General features: G+C 44.8%; 1 protein-coding gene across 2 annotated transcripts in view; it reads left to right on the top strand.

The window, feature by feature from the left end:
- fars2 (phenylalanyl-tRNA synthetase 2, mitochondrial) overlaps positions 1–23,176 on the top strand; it is a 135,192-nt gene that overhangs the window by 4,012 nt on the left and 108,004 nt on the right. Inside the window, exon 1 of one of the 2 annotated variants that reach the window (XM_085285751.1) lies at positions 22,660–22,752. The exons of the other annotated variant lie outside the window; for it this stretch is intronic. The gene's annotated coding sequence lies outside the window, so the exon portion shown is untranslated. Of the gene's footprint in view, positions 1–22,659; positions 22,753–23,176 lie in introns of those variants that run through there. 2 annotated transcript variants of the gene reach the window in all.

Raw genomic sequence — 23,176 nt, 5'->3', positions numbered from 1 at the left:
CTGACTCGCATCACTGAGCGCGCTCAGAAAGATGGACGTGCGTGTGTGTGTGTGTGTGTGCGTGTGTGTGTGTGTGTGTGTGCGTGTGTGTGTGTGTGTGTGCGCGTGTGTGTGCGCGTGTGTGTGCGCGTGTGTGTGCGCGTGTGTGTGTGTGTGTGTGTGTACAGTATGATCTTTAGCAGTGGATGTGTGAAAGGTCACAGACTCATCCTGTTTGTTGATGCCCTGCTGTCTTTGAGTGGAAAGGTCAATGACACTGCTGTGTGTGTGTGTGTGTGTGTGTGTGTGTGTGTGTGTGTGTGTGTGTGTGTGTGTGTGTGTGTGTGTGTGTGTGTTCATGCTGATGTGTTAGTTTGTGTGTTTGTTACAAAAAGAAACAGCTGACGATATCGTTGGTTGTCATCTCTGTATTTTTAGTCCGCTGTGTGAGTTTACGTGGGTGTCTGTGTGTGCGTGTCCTGTACGGTGGTCTTTTGGAGCGAGCTGATTGGCCCCTGACTGCACGTTGTGGTGTTTTGGGCAGAACGTGACGCGTCGACCTGGAGCAGCTCTTCGCCCTCCTGCTGCTTCTGAAACGTTCATGAATCTTTGTTCTGATTCGAGCTCAGACGTTCAGACCCAGAAGCAGCGTCTCCTCCAAACAGGCAGTGAAAGAAAGTTTTGGATTTGCCTTGAAAATCCTGACTTTCCATGATTTGCCTGATAAATTAGCTGCTTTCAGCTGGTCTGAAACACAGACTGTTGAATCTCTGAGGCGATGGAGGAGGAGAGTGAAGGTCCTCGCCGTGGCGCCGACTGATGGACGGCTCAGCAGGAGCTCAATAATGAATGCTTGGACGTCGGTCTTCTCTACTGAGGTCGGAGGTCAGCGGTCAGGACAGGTGGAGTGAAACTGTGTTGTGACCGCAGGCCTGGTTGTTTCTGCTGAATGTCGTCCTCGTGCTGAGTGTTTCCAGGACCGAGGCTTTGATGTCTGAAACCAGAAACTCGGCCTGGGTCTCCACACCACGCACCGAGCAGCAGCGTGGCGCCCACACATTACATGCGTTCATTCCCATCTTCAATAAGCATGAAGCAATAATCCTGAGCAAAAAGAAACTCCGGAGCACTGATGGGTGCAAATATAAATGCAAAAAGCATGAATTTTAAAGGTGTGCAAACTTTCTGCAGACTTTGGGAGAAGTTCGTTTGGTGATCAGGCAGGCGTGCAATCCTCGCCTCGTCTCAGGCCTAACAAAGCTGTCTGCGTGGTGCTGCGAGCCGCTGAGAGCGGAGGAACTCCTCGCTGAGTCCGTATGAGTTTGTTTGAACTGTCGGCCGCTTCGATCTCACCTTGAATCACGCTGTGAGCTGCAGATTGAGTTTTCACTCTCCGGCTGCTTTCTGCCTGGCGGATCAAGGCCCCCGACGTTCCTCCCATCGATCGCTTCCTCCCCCGTTCAGAGCGGCGGAAGAATCCGTCTCGGACACATCAGCCCGTGACCCGAAACTGATCACTTCCAATCCACCCACCCACCCCTCCATCCATCCATCACCTCCACTCCTCAGGCCTCCTCCTCTGCACCTGCAGCCTGAAGCAGCTGGACAGGTGTGTGTGTGCGTCCTGCATCCACTGCGAGTGTTTTCTCTTCATTTTTATCGACAATAAAAAGAAAATAAGAGAAAAACCCAGACTGCACCCAAACACATCAGCGGCTTAACTAATGATGTGAGCTGACATTTAGCCAAAGTGCTGAATAAAACATGAGCGGCTCACAACTTAAAACGACTGAATGTGATAGAGAAACTACTTTCCAAATTTCCTGAATGTCATTCCAGGCATTAAGTGCAACAACATCGGGCCTTTGCATTTATTTCTGAATGAATATTTTATGGCTCTGACCTCCGTCGCGCTGCACGCAGACACATTTACGGCGCCGGCTTTTCCTGGGATTTGGCTGTATTTGCTGTGTTTAATGTCACACTCGGGCTGCGGGGATTGAAGCGAGCGCGGCCGATGTAAACAAACCCGATCTCTGCTTTAATTGGCAGAAAAACTGGAAGTAAGCGTCAGAACGAGGTGATGCTTTGAAGTGTCGGTGAGAAGCTGGAGAAAGTCCAAATCAAAGGGCTGCAGGAAGTGGACTGAAGGGAACATCTGCGGCGATGATTCACACTTTATTCATGATGATAAGTTCCTCACACGGTCGGGACACACAGGAGACCGATCCACGGCAGCGGGATTAGGCGTGGGTTTAGTTCGAGCTGACGCTCTGTTAGCCTGCTGTGGTTAATGATGAGAGCACAGATGTTAGCATCGAAGCTTAAAATGTACAAACTAACAATAAGTTTCCTTTTTTTACTCCTGAAAACATTTCAGCCAGTTTATTAGTGAAAAACAACCAGTTCCTCTAATGTCCACTTGAGGCAGACTGCAAAAAGTTTGCATTATTAGGGGCGTGGCTTCTTTGACTGACAGGTGGCTGTAGCTGCTAGCTGTCTGCTAGGCTTCACCTCAGCTAACTGAAGTGGACCGCTGGAGTGTGTTTGCGCTGTTATTGGTCGGTTATCTGACCAATAGCATGGCTGCTGTACTAACAGATGATCTTGAACCAGAGGAGCCGCCCTCTGCTGGTCATTAGAAAGACTGCAGCTTTGACACTTCAGTGTTAGCTTCACTCTTAAGGCACAGAAGATGCAGGCGTCTCTTTGTATGTACACAGCAGAAAGAGTAATAAAGAGTTTAATGGAGAGAATATTGGAAACCTTTGATCCGTAAGGCAAACATGTGGACGACTACACCGTGGACCCACACATGATACTGCAACTTAGGGCTGCACGATTTTGCATAAAATGAGAATCACGATTTTTTGGCTTAGAATTGAGATCACGATTCTCTCACGATTTTCTTTTCCAGTATAAATATTTATTGCACTTATTAACTGCACATCAACTTCGTAACAGTTGAGACTGAACATAAAAACAATAAATAAACATAAAAACAACAAATGTCTCACGTGTAGTCGTTGCTGAAAAATGTTGTACTGCTTGAAATTCCGTCTCCACCGTTGCTCGACGCTGCGTGTATAGAGCAGGTAGTGCAACAACAGAAAAGTAGTTGCGGGACGGCACTGTGTAGCGTTTGTCTAGGGTGTTGATCATTCTCCTAAATCCCTCGTTTTGCACAGTGTTGATGGAGCCATATCTTTGCTCAGGTGATAAGTGATAGCCTCCGTAATTTCTTTGTGCCTGCGGGAGTTCGACGGGTAAAGGGAAGCGCTGTATAAGGTTCCTGTTATTGATGTTTGGGTGGTTGACCGGGACGGATTTTCTCCTGTCACTTTCTCGTCATCCCTGACGTGCTCTCCGTTGTTTTCTCCTGCTAATTTTAGCATCACACGGCACAGCTTCTGTATCACGTGGTATAAGGCTCCGCCCTTGTCATTTGTTGAGCAGGACGAGTGAGCGCTTGTTTTCATGCAGAGAACGTCCCGGATCAAAATGCGGTACAATCGTCGTCGTCTTTTTTTTTAAATCATTGTCATTTGGAAATGAGATCGCGATTTTCTAACGATTAATCGTGCAGCTCTACTGCAACTCTAATTGAAAAGGCTCGTGAGGTTTCTTTGGTTTCATTTTAATGTCAGTGTTTATCAAAGTTGTGGTGTTTAAGTATGGGACGGAGCATATTTGGCAGGTTTGTGGAGTAAATGTTCAGTACCAGCTGAATTCAAACCCTGGCACGTCTCTGCCGCTGTGACGGCGCTCTTGAGTTGGGTGAAACCCAGCACTGAGTGTTTTTTCACTCACACATTCAGAGAAATATGAAGGCATGAGGTCCGTCTGTGTGAGTCTAAATGAACCCAGCTGGCTGCTTGCCTCCATCTTTCAGCGATGGAGGGAGGAGAGGAGATCAGAGCCGCAGCCTTCATTAGCTTTCATTAATAACACGGGGGCCATCCACATCCAGCTCGCTGCCTTCGCTGGTAATTACCATCCATCGTAGATTTCAGCCGGGGAGACATCGCCTCTGGGTCTCTGAGCGGCTGACTCTGTTTGTTGGGCCGCTGTTTGCTCCCAGAGAATACGTTTGGGAAATGAAAACAGGTTTCCTAAACGGAGCAAACCATAGTCCATTAATGCAGGATGCGATGTAGCGGCAGGTTTTGTTCCTGATCCGAGGTCTGAGGAATCTGAGGTGATATCCAGGTGTTTTTGTCTTTCCTACAAACTACAGCACCATCACTGCCGCTGGCCAATCACGTCGCTGTGATGTAATAACTTTGCAACTTGTGTAAAAAGAGGGAGAAGTTTGATCTCAGGGATTCTGGCAGAAACACTTCGGTCTGTCAGGTGAGGCAGCAGGTAGTGTTGGACGAACGGATCAGACTTTCACCTGGGAGGGTGGGGTTTGAGTCCTGAGAGATGCAGAAAGCCACTCATCATTGGTTATTTTTAGTTGACTTGATTGATTAGATTTGAATTCTTTCAGCTGCAGTTTGGTTGGATTTAGGAAGCTTCTAACAGGAACACAGTCGGGTGGTGAAAGGAGATCTTTGGGAGTCTCCTTTATGCTGATGACTCGCCGTCGTCAGTCTGTGGATGCAGGGTCTTCCATCACTGAGACATCCATCTTCACTGGACGAAATTCAGCCTGTGGTGCTGATGTTGTGGGGCCGTCCTGGGTGACACGCCTCTGCAGCGCCATGTGGAGGGCGAGGGCGGGACTCCTGTTGTGTCCGTGGTGACGTTTTCTCCTGAAAATCCCAATTGTTTTCAGACTTTAGTTGTCATTTTGTAATTTTGTTAAAAAAATATTGAGAGTAAAATAACACAGAGCTCAAGCTTCAGTGAAGCTGCTGAATATCAGAATCTCAGGTTCATTTAAACCAGACTTACTGTTGTGTGAGTGTGTAAAACTCTACTCACTGGTTGCATCTCACGGTGCTGGCAGCAGGAGGTGACAGAGAAATGACACTTTGTTGATTCTGTTTGTGGTGGAGGCCATAAGTGAAGCTTTTTAAGGTAGACACAAAGGGCCATATAAAATCTGACTTAGGGCCATGATTGGCCCCCAGGCCAGACTTTGGACACGCCTGCTCTGCACAGTATTTGACTGTAGAACAAGTGAAACGGTGCCCCTCTGAACCTAGATGGTAAAACGTGGTATTACACTCTCACAGGAGCGCAGGAGGCTGAGCTTGCGTCCCTTGGTGAGGAGAAAAAAAGTCGGGCATTTAAACCAGTTAGCTGGAGTTATTATGGTGGAGATTTGGTGCTTTTACCAAATGATAATGTCACTAACTGAAGGCAGGCTTCATACAGAGATGAAACTGTGAACTGGCACTGTGGGATTTGGTGCTAGAGCTCATCTTCAGTCTTTTCCTGTCCATGATTTCTGTTTGGTTCATGCTCACTGAGGTCCTGCAGGATTTAACAACCTTAAAAACTAATATCTGAGGACTGCGTGTGGGTTGGACAGACTTTTAAATCCGGCCTAAATGCTGCTGATGTGGAGAACTGGAGGAAATAAAACCCATGAAGGCATGAGGACGGTTTCTTCTAACTTTGCAGCTTTTCTGTTGGACTGCATTCAGCCACATGTGGTAATCAGCCAGCACCACGGGCTGCAGTCATAGGTTACTGGGAGAGACTGTGGTGGTTTGTGGCCTGGTCTGTTGTGTTGCACACTGAACACTGTTTGTGTATCTGCGGCACATACAGCACAGTCTGCTGCTTGTTTTGAACACTGCAGATGCTTCATCCTGTGAGCTCTCTTTAAGAGCCGTGTGGAGCAGTGGATCAGCGCTTTACACAAACAACCAATCAGCATGTGTTTTGTGGCGTTACTGATGCATCCCTGCAGTGTAAATTCTGGTTTTGGTCTCCACCAGGCTGTGTCCTGCAGCTCTTCTGTGTCTCCAGCTGAGCAGGATGCACTCTGGAGTTGTTTTCCCTCTGCAGCCCAAGCAGCACCGTGAGAGTGCCGACACCATACAATAAACTGAAATTCATTATGAAGCTCGTTAGGCCGTCCAGCTCCTGCCTTATTGCTGTTAGATCTCTTCAGACCCCTCAGCACCACAGATACCTTTAGCCTTTGATGCGGCTAAACTGGTGCAGGTGTTTCAGAGAGCAGGGTGGACGGGCCGCTGAAGCTTCCCGACAGGTAACTCTGCTGTGATCTCAGATAAGCTTCAGCTGTAATCAGAAATAAAGGGATAAAACAAAAAGCGGCCCAGCAGTGCATTATGTTTTACTGCCCGCCTCTGAATTCATTAGTGCTTAATTTGAATAATAAAACAGTAAAACCTGAGCGGGTAAAAACTTGGACATCAGAGAGCTGCAGCCAAGGTGATTAACTGCTAACGGCTGTTTCCGTGGCTTCGCATTAGAATTAGCGCGTGTGCAGCTCGTTCATGGACGTGTGAAGCAGCGGCTCTGGATCTGCTCTCAGGAGGTGGTCAAAGCTTGTATCTATGCCGGCTGTGAGCACCACCAGGGTCACAGTGTGTGAGGTCAAACATAACAGGTACAGATATTAAAGGTGGGCGTAGCTACCACGATACCTGACACTGCCACCTCTTTGGGGGGAATTATTGCAAATTTGACACACCTGATGGGAAACACTGGCATGTTCGTTTTGGCTTTAGAGGGAATCGCGCTGCTCATAATGCTGTCCCAGCTGTTTCTTTTTTCCTATTTCTTCTCATTAGCATCACTTTTCCTTTTCTTTGTTTGCCTTTCCTGTCTCTGTTGCTTTTCCTTTTCTTTTTGGTTTCTATTTAATTTCTAACGTTAAAGTTCTACTTCTATTCTCTGCTTTCTTTAATTCGTGCTTTTTTCCTTCTCTTTCCCTACTTCTTGACATTATGAAACCAAACTCGTCTTTCTAAAAACATTCAGTCCTTGAACTCATGAGTTGAGTCTTTGCATAAATTGGGGGCTCGTCCAGGATGCTCTGGATTATGTAGAGGCTGAGTTTTCCTGTCAGCTGACAGCAGGATGATTTGAAGTGGTCACTGTAATATCTTGAGCAGGTTGTGGGCTCTGAAGTGTTTTATAACCGTCCGTGGTGGAGGATGTAACTGAGGTGCACTGCATGGTCATATGGTGGTGTTGTCATCATTTCCAGCTAAAGAATCAAACTGAGGGAAGTTAAAGGCAGGAAATATCATAGAAATGAAACAGTTTGATGTCTGATGGAGAAGTTGCTCCAGATGTGGGCGTTTCCTCTTTCAGTCATTTATAGGGCTTTGGAGTTGACGTCACGCCGCAATGCATTGTGGGAGCGCGGCGCCATTTTCGGGGTCTACGAATCAAAACAAACACACTGTGTTGGAACGACGACTAGAAGAAAGATGCTTAAAAGCAGCTCAAAAGAGAATGAACTGTATAAAGACTGATTGCGTCCAGAGGCGAAGCAGCGGTACTTGCAGAAAATAGCGTGCATTGGAAATGTGGACCCGTATGAAATACGGCCGTGGAGTAGAAACCCTGAAGACCAAGCGCTATTGACGTAGCCTGACATATTTTTGTATCTTATCTGTGGAGGCAGCGTGTACAAGTCGTCATTCAAGCAAAGGTAAGTCAGCTCGAGTACTGCGAGTGAAATGCGTTTGATTTCCCTGCAAACATTCACATTAGTGCAGCATAAATTCATTTATGAGGGGAAATTACAGTGAGAACATGTGGAGGCTGTTAGAGGGATAACATAGTGAGTTCAGTGCATTGATGTGACACTGTCCTGAAGGATTGTTATTCTTTATGGTTAAAGAAATTGCAATGATTTATTCATATTTATTATAAATAATCCTAATTAAACATCTTGCTTCCATGTTTGTATCCTGTGTCACTAAAAATACATTTTATTTTAATTTTATACTTTGATTAATGACCTGCAGAATCTCATTATCATATTAAGTGATTCATAATTGTCACTTTATGCTTTCTCCATCTCTACAGTGATGACATCCTTGCATTACATACTTTAGGTTCATTTTCTGCAGGCAGGTTTCTGACAGAGATCAGACAGATTTAGAATATAACCTGCAGCGATGGACACATAAAGAAATGAAAAATGACATGTATGTGCTAACTTTCTAAACACTTTGTTACATTTATGATAAAGTAGATAAAACACATTTATGTCGGCCTTGGCTCATTAGTTCTTGTCTTTAAATGAACTTTGTCTGTGTGTGTTTCAGGTCCTGCACTCTCAAAGACTGAATGAACCAGCATTGCAGCCATGGGTCACTGTGAGCATCACAGGGAAGGTTGAAGCCGCCCACTGCACCTGTAAGGCCGGAGTCGCAGAGACCTGCAGCCATGTCGCTGCTCTTCTGTTTAAAGTAGAAGCAACAGTGTTGATCGTGGCACAAGGACTGTTACAGATGAACCTGCATACTGGGTTTTGCTGGGTAATGTGACCAAGATACAGCCAGAGGTTGGCCATAAGATAGACTTCTCCTCTTCAGCTGCCCAAAAAAAGGCTCTTGATCAAAACATAAACAGACCATCTGTAGTGACAGGTAAAAGGAGCCGTCCTCAAAAAAGAAAAACCCCACCTGCTACTGTGGAGGAGTTGTCACTGCTATAATGCCATAATGTTTTATCTAGGGGTCTAGATTTATGCCTGTAGTGCACTGCCATGTAAATAATTTGCATTTACTGAATATATACTGACTGAGTCCCACTGTTCAAAAGTTGAATAAAGAAACAAACTAATTTTTGCCCTTTTTTTATTTATTTATTAAAACCACCTTATAGATCATCACATCTGTTACAATGATGATGTCATTTATAGTTTACAAATGACAAAATGTTCACACAAAATCATGAGTGTTTACATGATATCACCCACTACTAACATTACTTTATTTACTGTATCTTTTGAAAAAATACAGCAATTTTAACAGCACAAGACTTAAGAATATTTAACAGGAGCAAGTTTCATTTTTCCCTGGTTTTATTATCACACTGTGCACGGTCTTATCCAGGAGGGTCACCTCTTCACCCTCACATGGAAGAAGTAATCTGATTGGCATGGTGGTTTGTTTGAAGCAGGTCCCTTGTGTAGCGCTGGAACCCAGTCACGATGTTTCACCCATTTCATCGTCTGGTTTGCTGCAATAATGCCAAATAATTAGCAACTCTATAAATAGAAGGTAGTTCTGCAAAATCACTCATTAGGATGTTTGTTCTAATTTGCTATGAGCTCAGAGCGCATCGAAAATAAAACTAATAGGCTATAAAGAGTGATATGAACATGTTTAGAACTTACCGGAATGAAAATGTCAGGAGCACCAACAGATATTTGGAGATGGAAGAGAACTGCACGTCAGCTCGTCTCACAGCTGCTATCCAGGCTGGACGCCTTCGTTTGGTAACATCGATACACGAGCTGCCTCATGTTGCTTCCAGGTTGGGAAAGAATGAAAAGAGAAAGCCTTTTCAAGCTTATTCTCTTGCCGGTCGAGTGATCGAACATTGCAGCCGAACACACAGCAAATACGAACCATGGCTGTTGTGTGTGCCTTCGCTCCTTTTTCGCTTGCGCTTTGTTTTGACCCCGAAAATGGCGGATCAGGCCAAAATCCTTTCCACGCCCACCCCCGTGACATCACGCTCCAAAGCCCTATACCAGCCTGCTCTGCTTTGGTTGGATTTTGGCTGAATTTTCAGCAGGATGATGAAAAGTTTCCACTGATGCTCACAAACGTCATATTTCTGCTACATCAGTGTGTTTCCTCCATTCAAAGAGTGGGAATGCTTAAAAACGGTTAGAACAGAAGTTAATGGGAAAGCTGTCGACTGAAAATGACGATTGATCCTGTTATTTCACGACACCTTCTGCTGCCTTTCACACTGCAAACACACACACTTCACCAGCAGGTGTGTTTCTGTGCTGGTTTTCCTCTTTAAAACTCCTCTGTGTCCATCCTCCCTCACATCCATCGCTCCGTCGAGCTCAGAAGACCTCGCCATCCTTCAAGTCTCTGAATCTGAACTACATTACCCAGAAGGCCAATCTTCTTCCATGCCGGTGTTGATGGGATTGTAAATGGGGTCATACCCCAGGTGTACGTCTGTAACTGCTTTAGTGGAGCTGCTCGCTAACATCAGAGTGCATTGATGTAATGATGTTAGCGTGCTGCAGGTCGCCAGTGGGCGGAGACTATGGATGTGGAGGAAAATGACTTGACTCAGAGAGAATCAGATTGGAGGGATTTGGGAATTGGTTGGCAGCTGCAGCGCAGCATCAGTGCAGCATTCAATTCAATTTTCTTTATATAGCGCCAAATCACAACAAAAGTCGCCTCAAGGCGCTTCATAGGTACAGAGAAAAACCCAACAGTCGAGCATCAGTACTCGAAGTAAAAGTGAGCGAAGCTTTTCCTCCCAGATGCTCCTGAAAGGAAACACAGCAACAGGAAGCTGAAGGTGGAGCCAAATGAACAAATCCAGCCCTCCTCATCCACCTCTGCCCTAAAGAAATGGAAGAGTCAGGCATCGCTTTGTAGCTCGTAGTTGGTCGCTAATGGACTAGTCAGACTCTGGTTGCCAAGGTAACCGGAGCCTGAATCGTCCATTAGTTTTCTTTTCTTCCTTTCTTTGCTTCCTTTTCTTTGCTTCCTTTTCTTTGCTTCCTTTCCGCTTTCCTTTTCTTTGCTTCCTTTTCTTTGCTTCCTTTCTGCTTTCCTTTTCTTTGCTTCCTTTTCTTTGCTTCCTTTCTTTGTTTCCTTTTCTTTGCTTCCTTTCCGCTTTCCTTTCCTTTGCTTCCTTTTCTTTGCTTCCTTTCCACTTTCCTTTTCTTTGCTTCCCTTTCTTTGCTTCCTTTCCACTTTCCTTTTCTTTGCTTCCTTTTCTTTGCTTCCTTTTCTTTGCTTCCTTTCCGCTTTCCTTTTCTTTGCTTCCTTTTTTTTTGCTTCCTTTTTCTTGCTTCCTTTTTCTTGCTTCCTTTCTGCTTTCCTTTTCTTTGCTTCCTTTTCTTTGCTTCCTTTCCGCTTTCCTTTTCTTTGCTTCCTTTTCTTTGCTTCCTTTTTTTTTGCTTCCTTTTTCTTGCTTCCTTTTTCTTGCTTCCTTTTTCTTGCTTCCTTTTTCTTGCTTCCTTTCCACTTTCCTTTTCTTTGCTTGCTTTTCTTTGCTTGCTTTTCTTTGCTTCCTTTCCACTTTCCTTTTCTTTGCTTCCTTTTCTTTGCTTGCTTTTCTTTGCTTCCTTTCCACTTTCCTTTTCTTTGCTTCCTTTTTTTTGCTTCCTTTTTCTTGCTTCCTTTCTGCTTTCCTTTTCTTTGCTTCCTTTTCTTTGCTTCCTTTCCGCTTTCCTTTTCTTTGCTTCCATTTCTTTGCTTGCTTTTCTTTGCTTGCTTTTCTTTGCTTCCTTTCCGCTTTCCTTTTCTTTGCTTCCATTTCTTTGCTTGCTTTCCTTTGCTTCCTTTTCTTTACTTCCTTTTCTTTGCTTCCTTTCCGCTTTCCTTTTCTTTGCTTCCTTTCCGCTTTCCTTTTCTTTGCTTCCTTTTCTTTGCTTCCTTTTTTTTGCTTCCTTTTTTTTGCTTCCTTTTTCTTGCTTCCTTTTTCTTGCTTCCTTTTTCTTGCTTCCTTTCTGCTTTCCTTTTCTTTGCTTCCTTTTCTTTGCTTCCTTTTTCTTGCTTCCTTTCCGCTTTCTTTTTCTTTGCTTCCTTTTCTTTGCTTCCTTTTTTTTGCTTCCTTTTTCTTGCTTCCTTTCCGCTTTCCTTTTCTTTGCTTCCTTTTCTTTGCTTCCTTTCCACTTTCCTTTTCTTTGCTTCCCTTTCTTTGCTTCCATTCCGCTTTCCTTTTCTTTGCTTCCTTTTCTTTGCTTCCCTTTCCACTTTCCTTTTCTTTGCTTCCTTTTCTTTGCTTCCTTTCCACTTTCCTTTTCTTTGCTTCCTTTTCTTTGCTTCCCTTTCTTTGCTTCCTTTCCGCTTTCCTTTTCTTTGCTTCCTTTTCTTTGCTTCCCTTTCTTTGCTTCCATTCCGCTTTCCTTTTCTTTGCTTCCTTTTCTTTGCTTCCTTTCTGCTTTCCTTTTCTTTGCTTCCTTTCTGCTTTCCTTTTCCTTGCTTCCTTTCTGCTTTCCTTTTCTTTGCTTCCTTTTCTTTGCTTCCTTTTTTTGCTTCCTTTCCACTTTCCTTTTCTTTGCTTCCTTCCTTCCCTTTCCTTCCTTTCTGCTTTCCTGTCCTTGCTGCCTTGCCTCCTCCTGTATCAGCTGGCAGATATTGTGCCAACATACCTCTGAGCAGGAGTTTAGGTGTTGGTGCGGGTGCCATCCAGCTCCTCTGCCACCATCACTGTTAGTAGCGTGTGGTGAGCTCGAGGCAGCAGGCACAGTCGCTCCGACTCGAGTAATGACCCGGCCTGGTATGCTAACTGTATTAGCGATGGGGAGCGTTAGCATTTGTTCTGCTGTCAGAGAGGACAAATTAGCTGCTGGGCTAATTTTTGTGAGGTGAGGGGAGATACAGAGGTGTGTGTGTGTGTGTGTGTGTGTGTGAGAGATAATCCTTTTCTCTCCAAATATCACCCAGGATGTCAAATTGATTTCTCTGGCATGTCTGTGTGTACAGCTTCCCTGCTCTCTCTCTCTCTCTGTGTGTGTGTGTGTGTGTGTGTGTGTGTGTGTGTGTGTGTGTGTGCGTGTGTCCTCCATCTGTTCAATAAAGTCCTTCCTGAACCTGCTGAGCCCAGCAGACCTTACAGTCTCACACACACACACACACTCGCTTTGTTATATAATATGTGAAGTGCTTCCTGGACTCCCATTGTGGCCTCTGACACACCGGGACGATGCTCGTCCTCGGCTTTGTGCAGATTCTAAACACGAGTCTGCGTTTTCCTGCTGTTGTCCTCGCACCGCTCGTCGGGACTCGCTCGCTTCCCTTCATCTGAATCCATGTTTTATGACCTGCGAGGCCTCGTGGGTCTCTGAAAGTGAGCGCCGGCTCCGTCCTGATCCGAGCACTTGGTAAAACTGTGAAAATAAAACATTCAGGCGCTAATAAGGAGGCAGCGAAGTGTGTCAGGCTCTCTGAGGGCCTGACACGAGATTACAGGAGAATATAAAAGAGCCCGAGTGGCTCTGTGACGCTGCTGCTGCTGTGCTCAGTCTCTTCGTGGCTGCAGGTTGACGACGGCTGTTTTACCAGAGCCTCATAATGTTTCATATTAGCAGCGTGTCTGTGAGGAGCAACACAAGACACATAAACATGATCACCACACAGCACACTCAGAGTTATAGATGCTGTTGTTTGATCCATCAGTGTGGAAGCTGATTTCAGTCTATCCACAATCACAGTGTCACAGGTGAAATTACGAACCAAACAGTGAACGTGAAAAATTTAATGCCAAATCAAATTTAGAGGATTTCCAAAATAAAATATAACACTGCAACAGGAAATGCCATGCTTTGACACAATAAGTCTAAATTACAGAATAAAACATCTGACCTGGCGTGACATCGAAAGTCTACTTCTGAGATTAAAAAGTTAAACTGTTGAAACAAAATTACTAAACGAAAAGTCACGTAAGAAAAAATCTGACATTGTGAGATCATCATCATCATCATCATCATCATCATCAGTTTAGGTAAATAAGTCAACACTCCAACATAAAACTCATTGGAGAGAAAGCCAGCATCAAATCTTATTTTGAAATATCTTAACTGCGACATAAACCACGTTCTGGTGACTAAAGAAAACTCTTAATTTTGAAATAAAAAGCTGACATTACATAAGAAAAGATGAAAAAAATCATACTCTTGAAATTCTAATTGTCTCCCTTTTGATACAAAGTCAGAACATCAAAGTCATTTTTCACTGAAGAGCAAGTAACAAGATAAAAAATTGTAAAAAATTAGACAAAGTTAAAATGTAATAAAAATTCAAAAGTGCAAGATAACAGTGAAACTTCTGACTCTTAATTTGTCTTTTTTAATTAGTCATAAATCTTTGTTTTTCTTTTTTATGGAGGCAGCGTGACTCGGTGTTCAGGTGCGTCAGGTTGAAACTGTTATTGTTAAAGTTTCTTCTACACTGAACTGAAACATTAGAGCTTCATTTATTTAAAACCTTTCAAAGCCCATTTTTTAAAGGCACGCTCCCGATTGTGTAACTAATTTTAAATCCCCACATGAGCTAGTGCAATATAGTTTTTACACATGAAACCAGAGCTTACATGCATTCAGATCTGATCAGCTGTTCACAGCACTTTCTATGGTGGAAAAACGTCAGTACGAACAATCGCATTTCCACTATTACCTGTGAAAACCGGAAGTGATGTCATTCTTCATGGGAAGTGTAGTTCTTTTTCCTTGCAGAGCCTTTCAAATGTTTGCTGGTGTGTTTGACTTTGTTGGAAATACTTTATTTTGACACTGTTTTATTTTGCAAATTGTGCAGAATAATATTTTTGTTTTTCCTGCAGTTTATAAATTTCTCAAAAATGAAACTATGACGACACTCGAAATAAACCTCCTGTGGTTGGACTTTCGAACTTCTTTGCATTGACAGTTTTGAGGGACGCACCTCAGTAGGGATGTTCCTGTGGTTACTCTGGACTTAATGCATACATATTATGAAAATGTGAATTTAACGGTTGTGTTGATGTACAGCAAGTTGAAATGCTCAAAAACGTCACTGCAGCAGGTAAAAATATGAAGATAAACTCTGGTGGACTTGGGTCTGTGATGGTCTTTAAAGGGTTAATGAGTTATCAGTGAGAGTGAAAACCAGACGTGTGGTTTGTGCTCATGTGTCCTACAGTGATCAGCCCCCCCGGAGAGCAGCTCCCCTCCCTCGTTACTGCCTTCCTGATCTGTCTTTGTTGAACTACAGTCTTACGTTTGACCTGATAGATCACAGAACGGATCACACGCTCTACTTCCTCCTGAGATTCGGTCACATTTGTCGAGGCAGAGCACGCCTGCACGTGGAGGATTGTGCTGTCAGTCAGGTCGACCTGCACGTCACCTGATCAGCCTTTCATCCTCGCTCTGCCGCCAATTACCTCTCAACACGGCTCGCACCTGCCAGCCGCCGACTTCGCACGCTTCCTCCGCCGCTCTGGTTTCTACAGACGTGGCAGTTTCCAGTGAAGAACAGCCGCTGTGCATAAAGAAGATCCCGACTCGGTTTTAAAGGATCACGCCATAAGCTGGCTCTCCAGAACCAGAGAGTCAGAGTTTATCTGCAGACAGGTGGATAAAAAACAAGCTTTCGATTTCATTGGGCGCTCTGCGTTATCCTCTGTGATCTGAGCCGTTCTCAGGAACGTTCTGCTGTTCAGGAGGAACCGTGAGTCTTAAAGTCTGACTGTGGGTCTGAAGACGACATTCAAGGCAAGGAATAAGGGTCAAAAACTGCACTTCCTCTAATGTCCACTAGAGGCTCCAGCAGTGACTCGGTCCCTAAACACATTCAGAGTGTGGCTCACAGCAGTCACCTGCAGCTGCTTTATTCTAAGGTAAAACCCAACAATGCAGTCAGGGCAGCCTCTGCAAACGCTGAGGAGGAAGACGTCTGCTTTAACTGGAAGAAACCTGCAACAGAACCAGGCTCAGCGAGCGGCTTCCACCACTGACTCCATGGAAATAATGGACATAGTTAAGCCAGTGTGGGTGCCTTAAGTCTGCATTTTTTTAGTGGCCAGCAGGGGGCGACTCCTCTGGTTGTGAAAGGAGGACCAGAAGGAAATGATCCCACTGCTAAATCATGAAACACTTTCCTGGGTGGATCATAGTCAGCTCCAACACGGAGAGCAGCTTTATGAGTCAGCTAATGCTAATAATGCAGCTTTGGTGCATGAAAGACAGAGGACCAAAGATCGCTAATCAGCAATATCAACAGTAAACTACAAATCAAAGTAGGCATGTGAAGTTGGTGCCTACAGGAATAAATCCAGAAGGAAAACAAAAGGAAATAAAATGCAACATTTCCATGTAAAAAAATAAAAAAATAAGAAATAGGATGCAAAAAAGGTGAAAATTAAATTTAAAAAAAGGTAAACATTTAAGTAAAAAGTTTAGAAATTGAGTATAAAATTGGAAAAATGTAAATAAAAAAAGAGGAAAATAAAATTTAGAAATTGAAATTAAACTTAAAAAAATAGAAATGTAATAAATCCTGTAATAATCCTTCTCCACACTCTCCTGTCATCCGGTTTTAAATAACAGCAAAGAAGGCCAAACTTTTTTTATTTAAAGGGTCTGGGTGACAACAGGAATCATAATTATTCTAATCATATATTCTGTTAACTACAGCCTTTTTAGGAAGTCACTCTTTCATTTCTGTATGTTATTTATTGTTGCCGTTTCGTTCATTCTGACTTCCAACAAGCTTTGAGTGACTGAGTTTATCTGCCAACATTAAATGTGAGCAAATCAGACCTTCATCTGCGACGTGTTTCTGTTTTATAAGAATAAATGAAACATTACCGTCTCTGTCGGGGATCTGCAGCCTCCAAATGAACCGTCTTCCATTTGTCTCGTTCAGAATTTCACGGCTCGTTTTGCATTTTATTTTCATACAAACACTTTGTCTATTTACAGCCGCAGCGTGTTTTCATAAAGCTGCTGAAATGTGTCAGCGTCGTGCCAATACTGTGTAATTATCAGCGAGCAGATTCCTGCCTGCCGTCACACCCAGAGGACGCCGCCGTGTGTGGGTGACAGCTAAACGTCTGCCTCCATCAAATCCCCAAACACGGCAGATATGAATTGCAAAGCGCCGAAATTGGCTAAAAACCCCTCCCTGTGTGTGTGTGTGTGTGTGTGTGTGTGTGTGTGTGTGTGTGTTTGCAGCATAGTTTCAATTTCCAATTTGCAATCTTTCCAGTGTCTCCTCAGCATATGTTTACTGTATCGCAGCCAGGATTCTCACGCCTACACACTTCCTGTCTCTCTCTCTCACACACACACACACACACACACACACACACACACACACACTCACAGGTGGTCGGTGTTTCAGGTCGTCCTGCAGTCAGAGGTGAAGCTCCATCCAAAGTTATTTTTACCAGTGACTGTGAGAACCTGAGCGATCAGAGCGACTTTAAAGCGAGCTGCTGTCGGCGCTGAATTATTGAACGTTCTGAGGCAGAAAGCGTCAATATTACAAACACCTTTCATCTCAATTACATTTAAGCCGTACAGGTTTCTCCGCTCGCGCGGGCGGCACAGAAAGATGAGATGTTTTGTCTTGGACTCGGCTCGCCCAGGGATCCAAAGCCACGCCACGTGATTGGGTCACAAAATAATCATCATTCTGATTTTGTCTTGATTGAAATCTCTATAATTTAACATCATGTTTGACGTGAAGTGAGAATTCAGCGGTCCAGAGTTCCCAGTCTGAGGGTTCAGCAGGGGCGCCCCCTCATGTTGGTCTGTTAGCTCAGAACATTGGAACCGCCCAGTCGGTCCATGATGGCGGCAGGGAGCGCAGATGGAGACGCTGTAGCCCGTACCGCCACTGTTGTGTGTCTGATGGCTAAACGAGCCACGCCCACAGCACCGAACATGGCGCCTCTTTAAGTTGCATTTCTACGATAACCTACACATTTGAAAAGGCACCGCTTTTACTTTGAAGGCAAAGAGCACCCCCTAGCAACCAATAGAGGGTTTTGATGGTTGCAGGTAGCGGTTGCGGAACAGCTGTGTTTCCCTAGTAACCAGTGGTTACCAGGTAGATCTTGAATGGGCCTTTAGCTATCAGTTTGACACTGATTGCCAGCAACCTCCAGTAACCAGTCAAAACCAGTAAGGGAACAATACTGGCTGTTGACCAGTCTCCAGGTCTGAGGCCTAAAGCACGCCAGGACAGTAAATCATGTTCCTCCACGTGTGGCGACGCTGCAGTGCATCGTGGGTGATAATTTTTTACTTTGCATACTCCTGACAGTAATGCCTCATCTTTGTGTTTGTTGCATTCATGAACTTTAAGAAGTAGGATAATAAAAAGAGTTTGTTTACATTTAACCACTGCGCATGCTGCAACAGCTGCAACAGCTGCAACAGCCGCGGTTCTTTACATATGTTCTTTAAAAATGTGCCACCCAAGCACTAAATTAAGAAAAGAAACCTAGCTGAACCTCGGGGGCTAGCGTGGATGAATCCTCATGTGAGAGATTTGTTTGATGAGCTCCATCTGCTCTCAGACTTCAGTCAAATTAAACTCAACCTGCATTATTTTTGTCTTTATTTTGCTAAAAGTTTAGTTTCTTGCTAAAGTTCGTGCAGCTGGGCGTACCTGCAGCAGCACAGGTCGGACTCGGTGTCCTGCAGGGCTCTGCAGCTACACGCTGATAAACACATCCGGCTTACGGCGCGACGCCGGTCACCCGATGGGCTTCATCCGTGCTCACGGTGGTGTTTGTGGCGTCCTCTGGACTGTGGTGGCCTGTGAGCTGGATAGACTCTGTCGCTGTCATAAGCTTCAGGTCTTCTGACTCCGTGCAGATATTTCCGGCCCTGGCAGTGAAGGTCGTCGGCCTGCTGTACGGGAACTTCAGTTATCTTTGTGTTTTGCCGGCTCCACATATTCCAGCTGCTGTTTGCTGAATCTGACAGATCGGGGGAGAAAAACCGAGCTTTGAGCTGCCACAACAGAGGATGATTGATTCGGATCGGCCCTCGCTGTCCCTCAGGACGGCGACGGCTCCGACCGATCGATGCACTGACCGACCGACCGGCCTCTTACATTCATAAAGAAGCTCCGAGCTGCCGCTGCCGGACTGGATTTCCATGAAGACAAAGAGTTTGCCGACGGCACAGAGCCTCCATGTAATATTAATGAACAATGAGAAGGAAAAAAGGAGTATTACAATGAAAACAAATAAATCAGGGAGGATAAATAATGCTCATCTACGAGCATCGCTGCTGTTTCATTCACAAACTCCCTCACGTGAAGCCGGCACTGCTCAGGTGTTTCAGGTGTTTCCTGCAGTGCCGCAGTGACCCGGAGGCTCCTGGAAGGGGTTTTTAAAGCCATGATTAAAGCTGACGCAGGTTTAACTGGACGTCTGTTCTTCAAAGCTGGTTTCAGTCATGTGACTGGTTCAGGTGGGAAACAGGAAGCTGGAGGAGACTTTTTCTCCTTTTTCTTCCATCATACTCAGTGTGGTGAAGGCAGCTTCTCCCGAGCATCTCCCCTCGTTTAACTGGACTCAGAATAAAAGTAAAGTTTCTGTCGCTGCAGAGAAGAGAGTGTCTGTGTGAGCAGAGACGACAGCAGACTGCAGGAGAGGAAGAACAAACAGGATGATGGACGCTGAGCTGCAGTACTGTGCAGTAGTGACAGTCTCACAGTGCAAACCTCTGGTTACGCTGAGAAGAAGAACTGCAGAGTGACAAACGGCTCCTGATATGAAGCGTATCACATCATCTGTAACATGGTGATGGCAGCGTTATGGGCGTGATCCGATGTGTTGGCGTTTTTCCTACACCATCATTGTAGTGTTGTCCAGGGTCAGTGCTGCAACTGACCAATCACATTGTCTGGATATTCAGTTAGCATTAGCCAATGAGTTAGCTAATGCTTTTAAAAACTATCAGTACCAAACCAACACAAGTAACCTAAATTTGACTAACAGCAAACCAGACGTCATCGTGTATTTATTGTATGTTTATTTATTTTTATAGATTAATAAAGGAAAGACTGGAATGCTTCCCGTTTGTTCCAGAGTTTTAATCGTGTCCAAATTCATGGGCTGCATCCTCCTGAGGACCCGGCCTTCGCGGTCTACGTGGGCGGGTCCTCAGAAGGTCGGGTCGGCCGGAAGTAAACAGCGGTGAAATGTGACGGTCTATCTTTCTGATTAGCGTCACCGCTGTCTCGGTGGAGTTTAATCAACTCGGCCGTCTGCTCCTTGCTGACGTCACAGTGGCTATAGGCTGTGTTTTAAATACAACCGTGATGCTAAATCTATGATAAGAACTCTACCGCAGCCTCATACGTGGGACCTTCAAAAAGCTAGGATGGTGTTGAAATCAAGCTGAAAGCTTTTAAGGAGAGCGTTTGCTAATATTTGCACGGTGGCTACGTCCTTGTTTCCACACTCTGCGGCGTGAGCAGCGGTTTGTTGTTTATTTCAGTTTAAAACAAAGCAGTTTGGAGGCACATTTTACTTCCCAGACCATCAGTTTTATTTTGTTTTTCTTGTTAGCCTCTCCTGACAGCTCACTTCTGCTCTAGCGTCTATAAATCAAGCGAACCTTTAGCCTTTGTGAGCACTGTGTGTGGGGTGCTGCTTCAACAGATGCAACAAAGATGGAGGAGGAGGAGGACGAGGTGACAGTGTAGGGGGGTTAAAGAGAAGCTTGGGGAGGAGGAGGAGGAGTGAAGATGGATGCGGGGTCGTTCCGGGACGTGCTGTTTTAAATAAACGTTGCTGTATCGACCACAGCGCCTGTAAATCCTGCTGCAGCCCGGCCGCCCCACAGGCACACTTATCATGACACACACACACACACACTCTGATGCATAGATGCTGCAGTCGCGCTGCTTTATGGCTGCATATATACAGCGTGTCAGGCAGATAACTGTCCTCCTTCACACCGCAGGTCATGAAATAACCAACGTTCCTCAGCAGCAGCAGAACCACGCGCACATGAAAAACTTTATCAATCAGTCAAACTTTATTAGTATAACACATTCGTACAGGTCAGCATGACTCAGAGCGCCTCGCGGGGGATTTATTAAGCCGATACGAGGACAGATCAAATGTAAACACAACAGTGTGAAGCTGGAAGTCAGAGTGAAACGAAGGAAGGTGGATTAAACTCGACAGGATGCTACAAATCTGAAATGATTCACGAGCGTTTTCTCAACCATCCATCAGAGTTTGGGCAGGCTCGTTTCCCTCAGGCAGATCCAGGTTTCACTGGGTTTCTGTGATAATTAACTTGAGAAGATTTGAAACTTGCTACAGATACATGATCCATAAAGCTTACAACCTATTATTGCTAAAGAACACACACACATTGTGTTCAGGAAGCACGAACCTGAGCAGTGAGTCGCGCCACACTGTCCTGAAGTCTCGCTCTATCGTATGAACTGTATGTCAGAGCTGCATTAATTATTCATGCCATTCAGTGAGGAGCTGGAAACGCTCCTCAGGGATTTGGGTCCATGTTGGCACAACAGCCTCACAGAGCTGATGCACATTTGTTTGCTGCATTTGTGATATGAATCCTGCTGCACCACAGCCCAAAGGTTCCTGAGGTCTGGTGAATTTGGAGGCCATTTGAGTGCCGTGAGCTCATCATCATGTTTTAAAACCAGGTTTACTATCTGAATGTCGCAGCAAAAACTCATCAAGCCGGGCGGCGTTTGGTGAGCTGTGTGAATTGTAACCTCAGTTCCCTGTTTTTAGCAGAAAGGCGTTGAACGATCCTCTGTAAACCCTAGAGACGGTTGTGTCCGTAAATCCCTGCAGTACTCTGTCGAGCTCATCTGGGATCAACAACCATACAACGTTCAAAGTAACTGAAATCCCATTTCTTTCCATTCTGATGTTTAAACTTTAGCAACTCCTGAGTTGGTGCCATGTGATTAGCTGATTAGATATTTGTGTTAGCAAGCAGCTGAACACCTGATACCTGCTGAAGTGGTGAGTGTGGTGTATACCTCAGTGTTAGTGCAGTAATAGCAAAGCTGACTTGGATGTAAAGTTCCATCAGTGTCAGATAGATGCTGCATAGCTAATTTACAGCTAGCTGGCTAACTGCCACCATGTTGGCTGTTACTTTGGAAAGCAAGTGTTACTTACACATCTTTGCTTTCTGCCACTGATGTCTAAAATCTTGTGTAGTTTAGTTGAAATATGTGTCATGGATCAGTTTAGCTGCTTAAAGTAGCTAGCCAATTGTATCCGAGTTTGCCGGCTAGCTTTAACTTAGCTGCGGTGCCTGATGTTAGCTAATCTGATGTTAGCTAACATCAGGCGCAATAAAGACGGCCTTTTGTCCTCTTGTGTGTCATTTCGTGACATTTGTGATTAGTCAACTCTATTTCTAAGCTAATACTAGCTAGTGTTGCTAACTGTTGGAGCTAAAAAGGGAAATAGAGGTGTTCTGAGTGGGTACGAGTATCTAACCCTTCACTCAAATTTATTGTGCATCGTACAGAAAAGACTCCACAGGCTGTTGGAGGCAGCAGAGAGATTCGGGGAAGATCTTATTGCATTAAAATAGTTAGTAATACATGAAGAAAATGTTAAAGTGCACGTTTATCATGGCAGTAGACTAGCCTAGAAGGTTTAGTCTCTACAAAGTAAGATAAAAATGATATACGTAGTCCATTATTGGGTGCATAATTTACTGTAGACATAAAAAAAAAATCATGTAGTCATGCATCACAGGGTAACATCTTTAAAAATCTGTCATTATAAGGATAGAAGTGAGTTTAATGCTCCTCTACGGCTCATAAAAGATGTTAATCGATGTGTATTTTTACTGCGTTAAACCATCACCACTCTGCATTTCATTCAGGGAGAATAACGGCGAGAGGGGGGCGTCCCAGGTTGTGTAACTGTCTGTGCTGACGAGTGAGTTGTGTGTGTCGTGAACAGGAAGACAGACGTGAGCCGCAGGAAGTGGTCACAGTGCCAGAGAGGGACTCCCTCTGATGGGAGGGGGCGAGTGACACTGATGCTCCTGCAGAGGCGGCGAGAGAGAAGCCACCTGCTCATTCACACGCCGTCGGGTTTCCATCACTTCAGAGGACATCACATGACTTCTGTTCATTTCCTGCAGAGGAAACAAAACAGGTCAATAATTGGGAAAGACGCCATCATTGCCCCGGAGCCCTCCCGCCTACGGCTACCACCATCAGGCTGTCACTGTGAAGTTTAACCTTTAAAAATAACCTTCGTCCTCTCATTAACGTTGACACACACAGTACGGACGCACACACAGACTCGTACAGAAACAAATAGATAAATGAATTCGGGGACGTGCCAGACGTCAAAAGGTCCCTGAGTGTAAGCACCTGTTTACATGCAAGCTGTCCTCAGACGTGTACAACATATACTTATAGTTTTATTTAGATACAGCCGGACCTGAATCAAACCGTCTTCAGTTGGCTAATTTACATTTTTAGTGTTGGTAATGTCACTGTGTTGGTTTGTGTTTGATACAAAAATATTCCACTCCTCTGACTTTGACTGCTGTCTCTTTCTCCATCTTTGGTTT

Source organism: Mchenga conophoros, linkage group LG9 (assembly GCF_057382185.1).
Source record: "Mchenga conophoros isolate Kocher_MC1m ecotype Shallow Benthic linkage group LG9, M_conophoros_male_GT1.1, whole genome shotgun sequence".
In the NCBI taxonomy this organism is placed as follows: domain Eukaryota; kingdom Metazoa; phylum Chordata; class Actinopteri; order Cichliformes; family Cichlidae; genus Mchenga; species Mchenga conophoros.
The sequence above is the reverse complement of the archived record's forward strand: the minus strand, read 5'-3'. Positions and strand labels throughout refer to the sequence as shown.